The 18971-nt window shown below is 45.1% G+C and overlaps 1 long non-coding RNA gene across 1 annotated transcript in view; it reads right to left on the bottom strand.

The window, feature by feature from the left end:
- LOC144824556 (uncharacterized) overlaps nt 1-18499 on the bottom strand; it is a 51262-nt gene extending 32763 nt beyond the window's left edge. Inside the window, exons 1-3 of the long non-coding RNA XR_013609012.1 lie at nt 18132-18499; nt 17958-18030; nt 17830-17864 (exon numbers count right to left, since the gene is read on the bottom strand). This is a non-coding gene — a long non-coding RNA (uncharacterized LOC144824556). The remainder of the gene's footprint in view (nt 1-17829; nt 17865-17957; nt 18031-18131) is intronic.
- Between the last annotated feature and the right edge of the window lie 472 nt (nt 18500-18971).

Raw genomic sequence — 18971 nt, 5'->3', positions numbered from 1 at the left:
AAGGATACTGCCGCCCAATATATAACTTAGTGTTTTGTCACTTATAACTTTGATACTGCTCAACTAATATAAAGATAATACCAAAAATAGCCTTTTGCACCCTATAATATATATTTCTGCCAGATTGTATCTACAGCTGTTCAGCCACTTTCACTGTATGGCCCAGATTTATTAGACTGCCACGCAGTGCAGTGCAGCAGCCACAAATTCTGCGCTACATGAGAAGGAAAGACAGTAGATCACCATATTTACAGAAATATGGCACTTTCCTCACCTCTACCTAGTGCCGGCGCAGAAATGTGCTGCTGCGCGCCACAGACACACCTTTTCATAATCGTGCGAGGGTATCTCTGTGAGTCTAGCACATGTTTTGTACTGGAAGGATAGCTTTCAAGTACAAAATACAGGGGCATATTATCAAGCAGGGCGTTTAAAATTATCACAGTTTTAGCGGCAGAAAACTGCCGCTAAAGCGGCGATAATGGGCTTGATAATATGACCTTGTGAATTCCGATAGAAACCCATGTTCTGGTATGAACATGGTCTTCTATTGGAATTCTCCAGGGCATATTATCAAGCCCATTATCACCGTTTTAGCTGCAGTTTTCTGCCGCTAAAACAGCGATAATTTTAACGCCCTGCTTGATAATATGCCCCACAATGCTTTGACTAACCTTAAACCTATTCCCACTTTGTATGTATGCTGTAGGAGAAATGAAAGCGTTTCTTCTTCATAGTGCCTATTTGAAATAGCCACAGTTTTTCGCAGCAAAACCATACTACTTTTTTAAGTAATTAGGGTTTTGTTTCGAAAACCTTGGGTGGTTGCATGAGAACGTCATCGAACAGCCCATGGAACTCTGGAAAGTATATAAGTAAAAAAGATTTTGTGTTGATTTGTGTCACTTTTGTGACACAAACACTGCGTAAAATTGAGTAAATATACCCCAATGTCTCTTTAACTTACTTACACTGTACTACACCACACGCCTCTCCACTCTACATCACTACTCTTTATGCCACTCCTCTCTACTCAACTATGCGCCACTCCACTCTACGCTATTCCATTCTACATCATTCAACTCTATACGACTTTACGCCTCTACACTGTACTGCACTCAATTCTTTGACACCCCACTCTATGCCACTCCTGCTATGCTATTCCAATGTATAAAACTCTACTATACGGCACTCTACTTTATGTCACCCCACTTTATACCAATCCCCCATATGCCTCTCCACTCTACGCCACTCCAATCCACTCCACTCTACGCTATTCTACCCTATGCCACTACATTCTATTACACTTCACTCTACGGCATTCAACTCAATGCCAATCCAAGCAATGCCATTCAACTGTATGCTACTCCACTTTGTGCTACTCCATTGTACTCATCTCAAGTCCACTCCAAGCTACGTCATTCCACTATATGCTCTTCCACTCCACGACATTGAACTTTAAGCTATTCCACTCTAAGCGTTTCCACTCTACACCACTCCACTTTGCGCCACTCCACTCTACACCACCACTCTATGCCATAACACTCTATGCTATCTTACTTCATGCTTCTCCACTGCATGCCACTCTATTGTATGGTGCTCCACTGTATGCCAATGCACTCTATGCCACTCCGCTCTATGCTATTCTACAGTTCAACACTCAACTCTAAGCCACTTTACCCCACTACACTCTCTACCATTACACTCAATGCTACTCCACTCAATGCCACGCTACTCTTCCCACTCTTATCTACTGTATACCACTATACTGTACACACCTACACATAATTTATTTAAATGATTAGAATGCATGTCATTATGTCCACAGTGTACAAATTCATAAATATACATTACAGTAAAAAGCCCAATAGAACAACAAAAATAATGTAATCTCTCAATCAGTGTCAGTAATCATCTGTACAGCAATCACAGACTTCAAATAAAATATTCTCACAACAGATCCTCTGTTGTTTATATACACCTTGTCTGAACTATCAATTGTAAGCATACATAAATAAGAACAAGCAGTTACTGTGTATCAGAGTACTTTCACTATACAAATTGTGTGGTCGTGGTATTTCGACGGTTCTTGGAATCAAATTTCAGCCTTCTTCCGGACAATGTGCCCATAAAAAATGTTGGTATATAAAAGCAGTTGTTTGCTTACTTTTCCTTCTACATTCCCCTATTTCCATCCAGGGGCTCGTTTCAATGATGAGGGTATAATCACCCCAAAATAATGTTACCTGTACATTAAAGAGCAAACATGTTCTGTTTAGTAAGCCCTTACAAATCAAGGTTTATCATCTTCTGTATCATCTCCCTCTGCTTATGCCAACAGCTCTGCCTTGGTTGGTTAATAGGGGTCCTTCGTGGTTGTTTTAGATTTCCACAAGTTGTGTTACTTTTACGCTTTTTAGTCTCTGGTTATGCACAATCCAGCGTCTACTCAGCGGCCATGTATCCGATAATCTGATTAAGAGGTTCAGTGATTTTAGTTGTTCTATTGTGCTTTTTACTGTAATGTATATTTATGAATGTGTGCATTGTGGAGATAATGATGTGCATTTTAATCATTTAAATAAATACAAATATTTTTTCTCATGAAAAGGAGACAGTTATAATTTATGGCATAGTTCAAGACTGTTGACAAGGATTTTGTTCAGTGCATTCTGATTGACTTAAAATGGAAACGATTAGTGGTTGTATAGCGTGAGCACAAAGAGTAAATTTATTTTCTTAATAGTTTTATCTACCCTTTCCCTTTTGGCTTGAAAGGGTGACTCTTTGATATTTGCACTGAGAACCAGAGATGTCAAGCAATTATGCATCAGGAACGAGCATCGCACCTAATACAAAGGGTTCATGTAGTGCCGTCAGGAGTGAGCTCTTCGACTCATGGGTATATTTACAAGAGGATAGTGCCACCAGAACCCCACTTTTATTTAAGTTCAGGTGGCGCTATGCCCTTCTCCATATTTACAAAGCGGCCTTAAGCCACATTTTGTGGCTTAATGCTGCCTTGTAAATATGGACCCTTTACGAGCATCATTGTGGGCGATCCACTAGAACACTCATTCCTTTTTGGTGCATCACTAGATTTACAAGGATGTGTAAATGTCAGGCAGTGCCAAAAGCTAACGCCATCCGCTAGCAGGTGTTAGAAAGGCGAAATAAAGAATAATACTTCTATTTCGCCTCGTTTTGCATTTCTATGAGTGCTGCATCCTGCAATCCACCATTAAGGATTGTTTATGTGCAGGAAGGTGTGCCTTCCTGCACATAAACAATCATTAAAAAAATTACGATTTGCTACTTCTATGTGTGCTGCATTCTGCAACGAGAAGTAACAAATCGCCATTATTGATTATTTATGAGCAGGAAAGTACATCTTCCTGCACTTAAACAATCATTCCCTGCAACATAGGCACCTTTGCACTATGGTGGAAGGGTGCCTGTGTTGGCACTAGGCAGCTAATTTTAGCGCCAGTGCTAGGAAAAGCACAGGTGTACGCCATATTGTTGTAAATATGGTGCATCCCTGTGTTTATGGAAACTTCAGAGTGTTGCACTGCCAAATTTGGCACAGCTCTGCACGCCGAAATTTCCTTGTAAATATACCCCTCAGTTTACAGAACTCATGTTGGGTGAAGTCAGATCTCAGATCATGCATTCTAGAGAACGCAAGAGGACACATGTCAAGAATGAGATCTAATATTTGCATGGTTTTAAGTGACTAACTCACCCAGTTCATGTATGTCAAGTTGTCCCTGTCAGTTGTGAGTAGCTCACCCCATCAAGAGATCCCATATTGCCACATCAGATGTGAGCAGCTCAGTGAGACCAGACGTTGTTCACGGTCAGGTGTAAGTACCTCATTTGACAAATGAGATTTCAAGCGGTTATTGATCCAGGGCAGATTTACTAAGGGATTGTATTGCCCTCAAGTCACGAAAGGCAATGATAGGCAAGCAGCCCCTTTTGTGGAATTTACTAAGCCATGCAAAGCCACCTTGCGGGACTCTGCATGGTTTAGCAAATCCAGAGTAACACAAGGCAGCACACATTTCTGCCTTGCATTACCCTGCATTGAGAAGGCGTTCTATGGGTGGAGCATGGGTATTCCTATGCATTCACCCATGGATTTTGATGCAAACCTTGATTTAGTAAGGTCAGGAAATCTGGGATAACGTCAAAATGGTACGCCTTCCCAAGTGAGGCAAAGTCAAAAGAAATATCTATATTTTCCTTGTTATTTCCTCTTACCGAGTGTACTGCTTTCTGCAGCACACATTGAAAGAGGAAAATGTCTCTAAGGATTGTTTTTGTACAGGATGGAATCCCTTCCTGTACAAAAACAATCCTGCCTGTAACGCAGGCACTCACTTGCACCATGGCGCAAGGGTGCCTGCATTAGCGAAAGGTAGCACACACTGCACCAGCTCCAGGAGAGAGTGGCAATGCATCACATCTCAGCAGATATGACGCATGTCTGCTCTCTTCCTGTCATACAACGCAGCGTAGTAAGTTGTTTTGCTGCAATGCATTGCGTGACTTCTTAGTAAATCTACCACATGATAGGAGCAGCTCACCCACCAGACAGATCTCAAGCTGTCTCTTCTCAGGCACCAGCCGTTCATTCAGTCCTGGGCGGTTCTTGGCATTCTGGGAATGGGAGTCACATAGCCCCCAAGGCTGGCAACAGCCGAAAATGGATAAGCAACTTACACCTGCATAACACAGCATTAGATCCCTGTGCACAAGGCCGTTCCACTGAGCCAGCTGCTTCTAAGTGCTATGAAGACGCCAAATCACGGGTATGAAGAGAAAAGTCGAAGTGTGTTGGCAGTGGGGGCCAGGGTGCTCTCCCGCCTAATCTTCAGCGCCCATTGACAAACAGAGATCTGTGTACTTTTTCATCAGCTTGTGACTTTGAGCCACCCCTGTTACTGATTAATGCCTCACTGTTCCCTGCTGGCTGGTACATATCACAGCCCAGGTCCAGGGGTCACTGACACTCAAGGACAGTGGGAGGGGCCCTGGAGCACCGACGTCCATGAGGGCTGCACTAAAACACTGCCTGCATGCAGGCTGTTTACAGAGACGGGCCAGGATGGAGAGAACTAACCAGAGCCATTAGGTGTGGGGCGGAGTCACTAGCCTACCAGACTCCCTCCAAAAACATTCCAAATTAAGGTTAGGCCGTTCTGAGCTCAGCTAACGCTGCTCGTGCAGCTTGGCAAACATCACATCGATGTACCTTAAAGTTGGAGAAAAGGGTAAATTTGCATGGTTATAGTTTGAAAGTGACCACATAATGCAAAGGGAAAGATCCCTTTCTTGTTGCCTCCTTATCTGCTTTGCCAACGATAAGAATCATAGGCAAGGTCACGCCCCTTGAAGGCCCCATTATTCAGCTGCTTTTGGGTCCAGGGATTGTGAGTTTGTTCGGTACTGAGTGCCCCTTTTCCTCATAAACACTCATAGTACAGGCCCTAGCCCCCCTCAACCTGTAAGAACTCGAAAAGCGTCAGTGCCCGCCAGCCAACAGTCAACAAACCAGCAAGGACTCTCATGGACCTCTTTACTTTTTCTTTTGTCCTGGCCGCCATTTTGCTGCTGCTCTTGGCCACTTTTCTTTGGACTATGACCTGCCATCTTGTCCATCCCCTCGTCCTTTACCCTTTTCCCTTGTTACCCCCTTGATGATCCTCCGACCCCACTTAAAGGAACTCTGCTCTCATGCTTTTTTTTTGGGGGGGGGGTCTTGACCTGAGAAAATCTACTATGTGTATATATGTATATAGAGATAACTCTAATCACTGGTATATGCAGTAGACCTTTGTACTCTACCATTCCTATGTGACTCTTAGGGTATATCCAGTCATATCCCTGCTCTATGTATATAGAGATAACTCTAATCACTAGTATATGCAGTAGACCTTTGTACTATCTACCATTCCTATGTGACTCTTAGAGTATATCCAGTCATATCCCTTCCCTATGTATATAGAGATAACTCTAATCACTAGTATATGCTGTAGACCTTTGTACTCTCTACCATTCCTATGTGATTCTTAGAGTATATCCAGTCATATCCCTTCCCTATGTATATAGAGATAACTCTAATCACTGGTATATGCAGTAGACCTTTGTACTATCTACCATTCCATGTGACTCTTAGAGTATATCCATTTGTATCTCTTCCTTGGGTGACTTTACTACTTGTACATTTGCAATTTTTCTTTCTGTTTGTATCTCCTCCTTGTGTGACTTTACATCTTGTACATTTGCAATTTTTTATGAGTGTATCTGTTATGTAACGCATGTAATCCTAAGTCCTTATGTTTTTCAACTGGTTCTTATGTAAAGTTCGCGCTATATAAAATCGCATTAAATAAAAAATAAAAAGTGGCGCAGGGAATCCTTTCACCGGAGTCTAACTCTCAACCCTGCGGTCCTAACACAAGAGTTTTTTCATGTGTTTACTTTCTGGTAAGGTGCTTGGAGGCTCAGAGTCAAAACATCTTTGCCATGATGGGAAGGGGAGAGCGGGGTAATACCTATGGTCCTCTGTTCAGCATCTCCCTCTGTGTTTTATATGGGATAGAAGGGATGTGTAGTGAGAGAACATGTTTGGACATCAGAGGTGGGGGCGCGGGCCCCCACGATGAGTGGGGGCAGCAGGGGATCCCATACGACTGTGCCAGACATGTTATGTTATGTTGTGTTAAAAACATTTGTACCGCGCTCGGTCACCAGACGGTTTCATGGCGCTCAAAAACAATAGCGGAGGGAGCAGTGCAGCAGAATAACTCAGTAGGCTAGCTTGAAAAGATGGGTCTTGAGTAGTTTGCGGAAGCAGACATAACGAGGGCAAAGTCTGAGGGAGATAGAGAGGGAGTTCCACAAGGTGGGGGCCAGGAACGAAAAACACAATCCTTCATGCTTTTTGCGTTTATACCTTGGGATCACCAGCAGGTTGTGAGAAATGGACCAGAGATCTCTAGAGGGGGTATAGCGCTGAAGGCTAGATGTGATAAAAGCAGGGGCTTGGTCCATAAGGGCTTTAAAAACAATACAGCCAAGTTTGAACGCAGCGATAGGCCATGGGGAGCCAGTGCAATATGTTCAACAGGGGCGAGATATGTTGATGTTTGGGCTGATGAAAGACCAGTCTTGCTGCCTGGTTTTGCACCAACTGCAACCGGTGAAGATGGTAAGCAGGAATCCCAACATAGAGGGAGTTGGCGTAGTCAATGCACGAGGTAACAAGAGCCATAATGACAAGGATGAGTGCCTCGGTGGTGAGGAACCTACGAATTTTGCATATCCTGCGCAGGTGGAAAAAACAGGATGATGTTACTGCATTAATTTGAGGCCTCATGGACAAGTCACTAGAGATGATTACACCTAGGCTCTTTACCGAATTGACAGGGCAGGGCGAGGGCCCAAGGGAGGGGAGCCAGAAGCTGGAATTCCAAGGGTTAGCTGGCCCACCCATCAACAGCAACTCCGTCTTGTTAGGATTAAGCTTCAGCTGACTATAATGCATCCACTCAGAGATCACAAGCATAGTGGATTGAAAGTTGGTACAGGAAGAGGGAGAGGAGTCCACAGGAAAGATCAATTGTAAGTCGTCCGCATAATTAAAGATAGTAACAGGGGTGTGACAGAGGGAAGCCAAAAGGGATTGCATATAAAGATTAAACAAAAGTGGCGACAGAGAAGAGCCCTGAGGGACTCCACAAACTAAAGGGGAATAAGAGGCGGAATAAATGGACAAATGGACTGCCTGGGAGCGCTGATGCAGGAAGGATCTAATCCACGTGAGGGCCATACCCTGGATACCCGCGTTGTTGACACGGTCGATCAAGATAGCATGATCGACCGTGTCAAAAGCAGCCGACAGGTCCAGTAATACAAGAGCCTGGGCGATATTCTTGTAGGCGCCTTGCCTCAGCACATCCATCATGGCCACAATAACAGCTTCGGTGGAGTGAGCTGGCTGGAAGCCAGCTTGCTGCTTCTCCAGGACGGAAGGGCCCTCGATGAATGCACTGAGGCAGCGAGTGACGTGGGCCTCCAAGATTTTCCCCAAGTAGGGAAGAAGGGAGAGGGGTCGAAAGTTACTCATGACCGAAGGGTCGGCACCCGGCTTTTTTAGTATGGGGACAACAACCGCCTGTTTAAAAGCATCTGGAACCGTGCCAGTAGCAAGCCATTTGTTGAGAAGTGACAAAGTGGGGTCAGGGCAGGCCAAAAAAATGTCTTTAAGAATTTGAGGGGGACAACAATCATTTGGGGATCCAGAGCTCACTGATTGTAGCAACGAAGTGAACTCGGTCAGGGAAATGGGAGGGAAGACATCCAATCGACAGGGGTTCATAGGGGGCAGAGGAGGGGGAATGGGGGATGAAGGGAGGGGGATGTGGTTTTTGATGGTGACAATTTTTTCGGAAAAATACGAATTCAGGGAATCGCATAGAGCTTGAGTAGGTAAGGGTTGGACAGTAACCCGATCCGGCAGAGTGAGCTCCCCAACTATAGAAAAAATGGCCTTAGCCTTAGAGGCTGAGTCCATAATTTTCTGGGAGAAATAGGAGGTTTTGGCCAATAAGATAGATTTTTTATACTGTTTCAGTAAATCCACATACTCGATTTTGGCTATGGGATCGTAATTACGCCTCCATCGGCGCTCAGCTTGGCGGAGGGAACATTTATCCGATTTCAGTTGATCAGTGAACCAGCGCTGAGCATCGTGGGGACGTTTAGTTTTTATGATTTTTAATGGGGCTACTTTATCACTGGCAGATACCAGCCACTGTTCAAGAAGACAGGCCTGGTCAGTCAACGAGGCCTGGTCCCCAGGGGCTGTAGAGGCCAAGATAGCGTGGAATTCTGCGAGATTGGCATGCTTCCAATTACGGGCAGTAAAATTAGCAATGGGGATGGGTCGGACAGGCAGAGTGAGGTTAATAGGAAATGAAATAAAGAAGTGATCGGACCATGAACAAGGATACACTAAAGGAGGAGAGATGTCAAGGGTAGTCGTCCACACTTGGTCGAGAATGTGACCTTTGCAATGGGTGGCTACAGTAATATGCTGGCTGCAATTCAAACCAAGTAAGAGGTTGGTGAAATCCTCAGAGGGATTACTCTCATGGGGGTCAGTTGGCCAGTAATTAAAGTCGCCAATAATAAGAATTTTGGCAGAGTTAACAACTAGGCCAGAAACCAGGTCGCCGAACTGTTGAGATAAGAGGGGCATGCGGTCAGGAGGTCGATAAACAAGGACACAGATGAAAGAAAACCAAGGAGAGGAAAATTTTAAAGTGAGACAGTCAGTTGTGGCAAGGGTAGAGGTTTCCAAGGTAGTAAACATGTGCTGGGATCGAATGATAGCTGCGACCCCCCCTCCGGCTCTCCCGCCGGCCCAATTAGATGGTAAAATATAGTAACTAAGTATAGTAAATATAGTAACCAGTGGGGATAGCCGCAAGGATATCCGGGGCAGAGTCTTCCGTTAGCCAGGTTTCAGAAAGAAGAAGGATATCCACTTTATCATCATCCAACAACTGAAATATCTCAAGCTGGTGTTTCACCAGCGAGCGAGTGTTAAGATATACTACCACCAGAGATAGTGGCCCAGGGGACCCTACGCCAGGTGAGATGGTAGGAGAGACACAATGTCGTGTCAGGGCACTCGAATCAGGGGTACCTGGTAAGGGGCCCGGGGAGACTGAAATACCACAATTAAGAGCGGCACCAACTGCACGAGGGTGCAGGGGGCCAGAATGTTGGAGTGCAAGAAGGTCCGCGCAGGAATAGGTAGTCAATTGGGCATGACGCATGGCCGCTGGGCGCGACCGGCCACGGACGGGTGCAGACGGGCTTAACTTTGGCGCAGCTTCCGCCATGGCCCCATCTGAAATACCCCAAGGGGAGGAAACAGCTAGCATGCTAACCTGCGTGAGAGTGTGGGGTGTGTTGCTCAGAAAGAGACCCTCCGCTCGATCGGCACACAGCCGCAGCGGAACGGGGTCAAGAGCAAAAGTAGCAGCTGGTAAGTAGCGTTTACACAATTTAAAAAATCACATCAAGTGTCTTAAAATCACACCAGCGCAATAGACGATTAACCAGAAACACGGAGGAGGCTAGCGCTATGTGAGCTACGAGCAGCCTGAATTGCCGCTCTCGTCCAACAGGTGGCGAGGGCACGGCTGTGCCATTCCGGGGACTTGAGGCACTGTATTTTTCCCACTGACATATTGAAGCTGAGCAATCTGCCGGAATCTGGTTCTTTGGTATTTAGGGTGACAGACAATCAGCATTTCATTTTTGGCAATTTTAATTTCATAGCGCAACCAAAAACAGAGTTGTATGGTTGTGCTATGTAAAACTGCCAAAATTAAAATGTAAATGCCTGTCACATTCTTTTATATCCTCCTCCATGAATTAAGGAAATTCGTTAACCATTGATGTCAGAGGTAATTCTTGGAGGGAGAGATCGGTGCATGTGTGACAGGCATCAACATTTTTTTTGGGCAGTTTTCCAAAACTCCAAATCGGGTTTCTGCGTGTAGGAATCGGGAGGCTGGAGGTTATAAGCTCTAAAATCGGTAGACTCTCACCTGAATTGGGAGGTTGGCATGCATGTGACTATGCTTGGCCCCCCGCCTAGGCGTGAAATGGAGAATAAGCGTGACTGGGCTGCTCGCGCTACCTCGTCCCATAGGACAGTGTTGGTGACAGAGCAAAGAGGCCCAGTTTGTAGCACGCAACCATTTGGGGGCCCACAGATGGAGACACACAGGAACAGATGCACAAAAAATGCAAAGAATGCGGTACCGCCTCCGCGGCCCCCCTGCACCTAATATCGACCCTTTGCACCCAGACAAATTAGATGCCATCCTAACAGCAATTAAAGCCTTTCGGTGTGTCTGGAGGCAAAGGTCGATAATGTAGCCGAAGACATCAACCTTCTTTGTCAAGACCATAGGAAACTATCAAATTAACTCATGCATTCTAAAAAGGCCTTTGCTGAACTTCAGCCACAAACAACGGGTGAAAAGTACTGTATCCCTATCTCGGGCGGCATCTACCTTGCAAGGAATGGATTGGTGACAAGCCGGTTGCTGTCAGCGCTCTGGAAGACGGCTGGCTGGCTCCTTCTTGACTCTGGGAACTCCGATTTAAGAACAGGACTGAGACAACCAATGGTCCGCAATGGACGATACGGCGACCTTCAGGGACTCAATACAGGACCATCTGGATTCTTCCTCCGATGCATTAGGGGATGAAAATTCATCTGCATCCTCCCACTTAGGCCATGATACACCATTGTGTGTGACTCCCACAATGGCCGTTGATCTCATTTAACCCAATTGGGCTCGCCATCCACCCAGACCCTTGCATGGATCCAACTCTGCAAATGGACATGGCTGCCACAGGGACCTGCACTAGTCCCAACAGTCTCCTGATTGCCCTTTTCATGGGGCCACCCCATACATACCATGGCATTGCCTCTATAGTCCATGGATCTAGATTGTGCTTGCTTTGGGTTATGTTCCCAGGGGGTACTTGATGGTCACAACACCCCTTGCTCCCTATGCCTTTTACACAGGGGGCCATAGAGCTACCTTGCCAACTGACGAAGGTGGTCTCCCAAAACCAGTTTCATCTCAAGTGCCTGGCCTTATGACTCACCACAGTGCCTCTTCACTTGTCCCACACCGTCATTGAATGATTGTTTTAACCAGTTTGGACAGTTGGCCATTGGCTTTCTGCCCGCAATATTACTTTTTCATTGCTTACTGTTCTAATGTTTTTTTCCCAGTTATATCAGTCTTGTGAGCTGGTTCCCTCCCCTTTCCCTGCCATTGCACAGTAAACACCTGCTTAGACTCCTGGGCCCCCAATATGCTCACCTCAATGTGGGAATCCAGGGATGGAGATGTCCTCTTGAGCCGATGCACGCCTGACCATAAAACAAAATATCCTGGAATATCTGGTAGATACAGACCATTGTCAAATAATATTGCATACACACATACCATAAACGGACTGCGTCAAGAATCTCATATTGCACAAATCAAATGGAGTAAACTACAAAAGCAGTGGAGGGGCCAGTTACGCCAGAGACACGTTAATCTGGGTGAAGGTCGGGACCCTCTTGGAGGAGATAGACGCCAAAGTTAGATTTGTACTTCTTGAGGCCAGACTGAATAGCACTCCCCTTCTCAATGGCAGCCTCTATGCTCCCAACACAGGTCAACGTATGTTTCTCCGTTTGACTCTCCTCCGACCTCGCCAAATGGTCACACATCCAATGCTACTGGGGGGGATTTTAACTGTGTCTTGAATCCTTCTCTAGATCGCTCCCCTCCACCACTTCAGAACACCCCCAAAGTAACTAGCTCTAAGAGTCTGATGATGACTCCAACAACGGCCCGTGACTGATGCCTGGTTTCACTACAGCCAAGGGGCTAAACTGTATTCTTTTTACTCTCCATTGAACGATGTGTACACTCACCTCGCACAGGTAGCCCATTCACCCTCCATCTGCCCCTCCATTGCCTCCCTAGGCTATCTTGGTAGAGAATTATCCAACCACAACCCTTTACTCTTATGCGTGAGCTGGTGTAGAGACCCATCTCTAATAGCCACCTGGTGGCTGCAACCCTCCACACTTGAGGACCCGCCCTTTCAAGATTCCTTGTCTGATAAAATGCTTGAAAATAATGAAGGCTCGGCATACTCCTCCATGGTCGAATGGGAGGCCTTCAAGGTTGTTTTCTGGGGGCTTTGTATCCATGTGTAAACAAATGGGAGAAACAGGGGAGGGCTATTTGAAAAAAGGTCCAGCATGCGTGCCCAAGTACTGAAAGCAACAAAAGATTGGTATGCAGTTCCTCAAAAGGATAAGAGTAAAAAGTGACTAATGTGAGAAACTGACTGATGTACAGTAGCCCAAAAAGGAGGAAGGGGACGTCCTCCTTTCAGACATAATGCCCTCACACACCCAGCCCGCTAGGTGTCATGCTTCATCATTGGGTGTGCTCCTCGTCGGGACGGCGGTGCAATTCCCGACGAGCACCCTCAGTGGGGGCTCTTTGGCGGAGATCTTTTATCCTTGCCGTTTGTGAGTGCGTGTGTGGGGTCCTAAGATATTAAAGTGTAGTGTGTGAACTGGTAGTAAGTTAAAACAGGGCAAGGTGGTCAGGCCACTATTTTAATAATCCTGCCTCCTACCCTGATAAAAAAAAAAAAGTGATGGCAACTAACCACTGTGATGTGGTGGGTAGATGCACTTAAGTGGTCAACATGTTTCTTGCCTAATAGTCCCAAGGAGTGGGATCCAGGGTAGATGAGCTAATGTGGCCGCCTTGGTCCTGGACTTGCAAAAGTCCTTCGACACCCTCAGTTGGGAGTACTTATTCGCAGTACCATCCAAAGTTGGCTTTGGATCTTATACCACTAAGTTAATCTGTATCCTGTATACTTATCTTTCAATCCGTATTCACTTTGAGGGGTGACTCTCCAAGTTCATAGAGGTAGGATGGGGCACTAGACAGGGTTGCCCATGCTCCTGTTTGCCCTTGTGATGGAACAGCTGGCAGCCAGGGCACAATTGGTTGGCGTGGAGTTGGGCCTACCCACGTCTGGCCTGGGAACCAAAACCAGCCCTCGCAAACTGCTCAGCCGGCCCGGGAGGTTGGGGGGGGGGACTTGTTTGCCAGGGCCTATTTCAGCCATTTTGTTACAGAGGCCGATATTGCAGCTATGCTGCAAAACCAGCCCCCACCCTAGCGGTCCACAGTGCAAACCCGTTTCTTTTTACTATCTAGGTGTCCGAAGATATCACACCATTCTGGATTTACTCAATGCCAACTGAACAGCAGCCTTCACCTCAATCAGAATACAGCTGACCTTTTGGAAATCTCTTCCCTTGTCATTTATGGACCCCATGTCCAGAGCTAAAATAGTGATGCTTCCCAACTTACTGTACAATGTCGTAAACTTCACCTAATGGAAATTCTTCCAGGAGCTCCATAAACTCCTGGGAAACCTGATTTGGCTTAAATCTGACAGGCGGGTGATGCACCATCTTACTCCAGCTTACCTCAGAGCAGGGAGGCCTCGGGGCATGTAACTTTGAATATTATTACCTGGTGGTCCACCTACAAGTGCTTTTGCACTTTTCACATTGGCTAGCAGGTCTTTTTTTGAAGGACATAGACTTGACCAATCCCCTACTCTCCAGAGGGGAACTCCTTCAGGCACTAAACCCTACGCTCAACCCATTTGTGATTCACCCATTGTTATCCTAGTGACTCTTTCTTGTCATGTGGAGGCAATCAAACTCACCAAGCATTTATGCCCTTATTCATCTGCTATCCCAGCTTCATGGCCTCCAAACCTGTAGACACCACATCTGCAGATGCCAGCTATGACCCTGGGAACAAGTAGGGCTTTCCGCCATGGGAGACCTGTTCCAGAACAGACAGCTCTTAACATGCCAGACATCGACTGATCAATATAGACTATCCAAGGTTCTATTTCTTTTGTATGTCTCCCTGAAAGGTATCCTTGGTGCTGCTTTGACAGCACAAGAGATGGAAACCATCATTCACCAACTCATGCAATCATTGCACACCATGGAGCATATTTGCAATATTTTGGCATAGGGCAACACCGCAAGCCTTTTAGCTGCGCTGCCATACGTCAAAAGAAAAGGGCAACTTCCTGCACAAAAATGATCAAAGGAGGAGTTGTCCTTGTTCTATGTGTGTTGCAGAATGTAGCACTTGTGGAAAGAGGGAAAAACGAGGAAAGATGTACACATTTGTGCTCGTTAGGCCTGCTTTGGAAAGGCCTTAATTTTGGCGGTGCCATGTTATGTTATGTTATGTTATGTTAAAATCGGTTTTATATAGCGCTCAGCTACTCAGAGGAGTGTCCCGGCGCTTCAAGAAACCCGATGCAGAAGTCAGGAGCAAATGAAACAGAGCATAACAACTATTGAACAAAAAGCCAGGATTTCAGCTCCTTCCTGAAAGCTAGCAGATTAAAGTTTTTCCTCAGAGGGACTGGCAAGGAGTTCCAAAGTTGAGGAGCCAGGTGACGAAAGGAGCGACCTCCAATCCAGGCTCGTCTGATTGGCGGAACCGATGCCAAGGCCAGGGAGGCAGATCTCAGCGCCCTTGATGGCACGTAGAAAGTCAGTTGTTTCCTGATATATTTCGCACCTGAGTCATGGAGTGCTTTAAAAGCAAGCGTAAGCGCCTTAAAAGCAATCTGTTTTTTAATAGGGAGCCAATGCAATTTTTTTAATAGATCCGTGGCACTGGATCTCCGGTGGAGGCTGTAAATGGCTCTGGCAGCAGAATTCTGCACTACCTGCAGACGAGATAGGAGATATTCCGGCAGGCCCAGGTAGAGTACGTTTGCGTAATCCAAACGGGAGCCTATCAGGGCCTGTACAGTAACTCTCCTGTGGTCATGAGATAGCAACGGAAGGAATTTTCTAAGCATTTTCAGGATGCCAAAACACTTCCCAACAAGGCCAAGAATCTGTGGCTTCAAGGTGAGACCATCGTCGATCTGCACTCCCAGATTCTTGGCCTTGGAGGACGCGGCCGCAGTAGGAAACATGCCTGGGGTCCACCACAACCGCCACCTAAGATCGGGTGGACCGCCAAAAAACAGCAGCTCTGATTTGTCGGAGTTGCATTTGAGGCTGTTAAGTTCAAACCACTCGAACACCGCCCCCAAACAGCCTCTGATCTGCACTCCATCGAAGTCAGAGCCCTTCTTGCAGGTGAAGAGAAGCTGGGTGTCATCAGCGTAAGAGACGATCTGGGTGCCAAAAGACTCTGCCAGTGCCGCCAGAGGTGCCATATAGATGTTAAAGAGAGTAGGGCTCAAAATAGAGCCCTGAGGCACCCCTGCCTCCAAAGGCGGCACTTCGGAAGAGAACGGAGGGGCCCAGATCGTTTGACGACGGCCCGACAGGAAGGACTCAAACCATCTGAACACCGCTCCCCGTAGCCCGATCTCTCTGAGTCTTACAAGGAGAATGCCATGGGGAACGGTGTCAAAGGCCGCCGACAGGTCCAACATTACCAGCATAGCCTTACCACCCGCATCTAGCACCTCTCTTATGGCAACGGTGACTTCTAACAGCTTCTAACTGCTTCTAACTGCTTCTGATGAAAAGTATTGACTGAATAAAATTTGGAAACAGAAAAAGAAACATAAGACTACCAAGTGACTTTTTGTGGTTGAATCGAAATGGGCTATTGATAAACATTATGATTGTTGGAATCTTTGAAAGTAAAATTATGGATTGATTTATACATGCTCCTTTTCTTCTAAAGTTGAACCTTCATTTTGAGTGAATGTCATGAGTTCAATCATTGACTGTAATAGGCTTCTGATCTTAGATGCATTTATACTTGTTCACAATGCTGAAAATAATAAATGTACCCATGCATTTACCAATCACCATCCAGCAAGCCTTACGATTACAGCTCTTTAATGACCCCACTCACAAAGCAGGCCACGCATTGGACCTTATATGCTCTTGTGAATGTCTTAACTCTACTGAAGACTTTTTGATCAAAGGCTCATTAAGTCTTCAGAACCCCACTCTTCACCTTCCATGAATCTTATAATAGTGCAAGAAACATGAAAGAAAAATGTACTTGGCTTTCCCAGAGCATCTAGATTCTAATGATTGCTCCATTCATTATTTGACCTATTGTGACAATTGAACAAGGCCCTTAATTTGATTGATCCAGTCAAGGAGCAACATATTCGCAGTAGTTCATTTGCATCAGACAAAAAATTGCGGCCTAGTTTTCCAAGGACCGGCTCAAACTTAATTGAGCTGCAAGGCAAGTAGAATGCTGTCTGGAATATCACACAATAAATCTGAAATAAGGGATAAGGTATTTTTATTTTTTATTTTATTTTACGGAGTTTAATATAGCGCAAACTTGACCCAAAGGTATCAGGTATCAGAGCGCTTTACACAAGCAACAGTTGCGTTACATGAGGACACATTCATTTTTGTTAGTCACAGGGAGATTGAGTGATTTGCCCAGAATCACAGGATGTTGCTCGTCCGTGTCGAGACTTGAACCCGGTTTTCCAGAATCGAGGTCGACCGCCCTAGCTGTTAGGCCAACTCCTCTCAACCATTTTGTCTGCCAATTCCCATAATGTAATGTTTAAAGAATACAGGTGAAGGAACAGCAAGGGTTTGGCTAAAGCGCAGCAAAGCCACGCCACTATAGTAATCAACAAAACAAAATGCCAGTGCTGCACGGTAATTTCTTAAATTCGGCAAGACAATGAATAAAACATTTGTCCTTTAGAAACCACTATTTCAGTTCCGAATGAATCTTAAAAACAAATTTCTTTTATTTCACATCTCAATTTTCAATTGTCACAATTTTTTAAAAAACTTCAATCGGTGAAAACACAAAGACTTAATTTCGTGGGAAGCCCCTATTTATAAATTCTAACGGGCACTTTCTAGAAGAATTTATGGAAAAATATTTATAAGAAAGGACTGGTTTAGTCAATAACACAGGCCATCTAACATCATAGACAATTTCAAAGATTTTTTAACTAAATGAAAAAACAGATTGGCCTAACAGAAACAAAAGGTCGAAGCGTTTCGAATCCCCCTCACTGCGGGGATTCTCCTCAGGACCAAAAAGGAGTATTCTGTAAGACATAAGATAACAACCCTTCTTCCTTCACAGCAAAATGAGCATACCTCAACATTTAAACAAACCCACAGCACTCGTTCTTTACCTCTCAAAGCTTGGCAGAATCACTACCTTGGCATTCTGTAAACGTCAACAGAAACGGGTATTAATAATCACACTTCCTATGGGTAGGACCTTTAAATGTTATTAGCTTGAAAAAGTCAAATTGCTTACTTCATGCAAAATCTTTCCTCTCGTTTCAAAACTTGGGTTTATCTTTAGTAGTCGCTTAATTCAATTGCTGTAGCTGTAAAGTTAACAGAAGATGTGGAATCCACATTATTGTCGGAGCTGAAACATCTCAAACAGTACAAAGATAGTTTAAAGATAGTTTCTCAAGGATGTTACCTTAATCGTAGGATGTGTTTCTCGCTGTCTATTTTACGGTTGGACTGTCCGTGTGGGCTTGTTTTGCCTCCAAACCTATATAAAGAAATCCAGACATCAGGGCACATGTTTAATTCGTGCATCGGACAATATACATTGTGCGGTCTACTGCTCCCTTGGGCTTGTTCTCTCTAAATTCGCCAGGGGTTACTCTATGGTGATATTGTCGGGCTGCCGACTCCCATGTATACTTTGTCGGCCGATTGGATAAAGAGGCGCTAGCTCTGTCGGATAGCTAGACATATGGCAAATGCTTTTTTTACGCTTTTAGAAAACAGCTTTAGAGCAGTGACGAATAGCTCCTCTGCTTCAATTCGGATCCGGCTTTTTCCGGCGCCTCTATTTAGACTTTGAAACCCAGTGGAGGATGCTGGGAAACGTCGTTTTTCTTTTATCAAACGTGTACCTTTGATTGCATCTATTTTCTTTCAATGAAGGATTTTTCTTTGATCCATAACACTCGTGTAACCTCTCTTTAGTTTGTTGGATTAATACAATATCAGTTCCAGGTAGATCTCCAAACATAAAGTCACATATGGCTTCTCTGCATAATTTCGGATCTGGCATTTTTTCCGATGTCTCTATTTAGCTGTTAAAACACGGTGTAGGATGATGGGAAACGTAGTTTTTCTTTTTCCAACCATGTACCTTCGATTGCATCTCTTTTCCTCAAAAGAAGTATTTTACTTTGATCGATTCCACTCGTATACCCTCTCTTTAGTTTATTGGATTAATACAATATTAGTTCTAGGTAGATCCCTCAAAAAATGAAGGAGTATTGTAAAAAGTGTAATAGGGACA

Source organism: Lissotriton helveticus, chromosome 3_1, assembly GCF_964261635.1.
Source record: "Lissotriton helveticus chromosome 3_1, aLisHel1.1, whole genome shotgun sequence".
NCBI classification, from domain to species: domain Eukaryota; kingdom Metazoa; phylum Chordata; class Amphibia; order Caudata; family Salamandridae; genus Lissotriton; species Lissotriton helveticus.
Note: the sequence above shows the minus strand (reverse complement) of the source record. Positions and strands in the feature narration are given on the sequence as shown.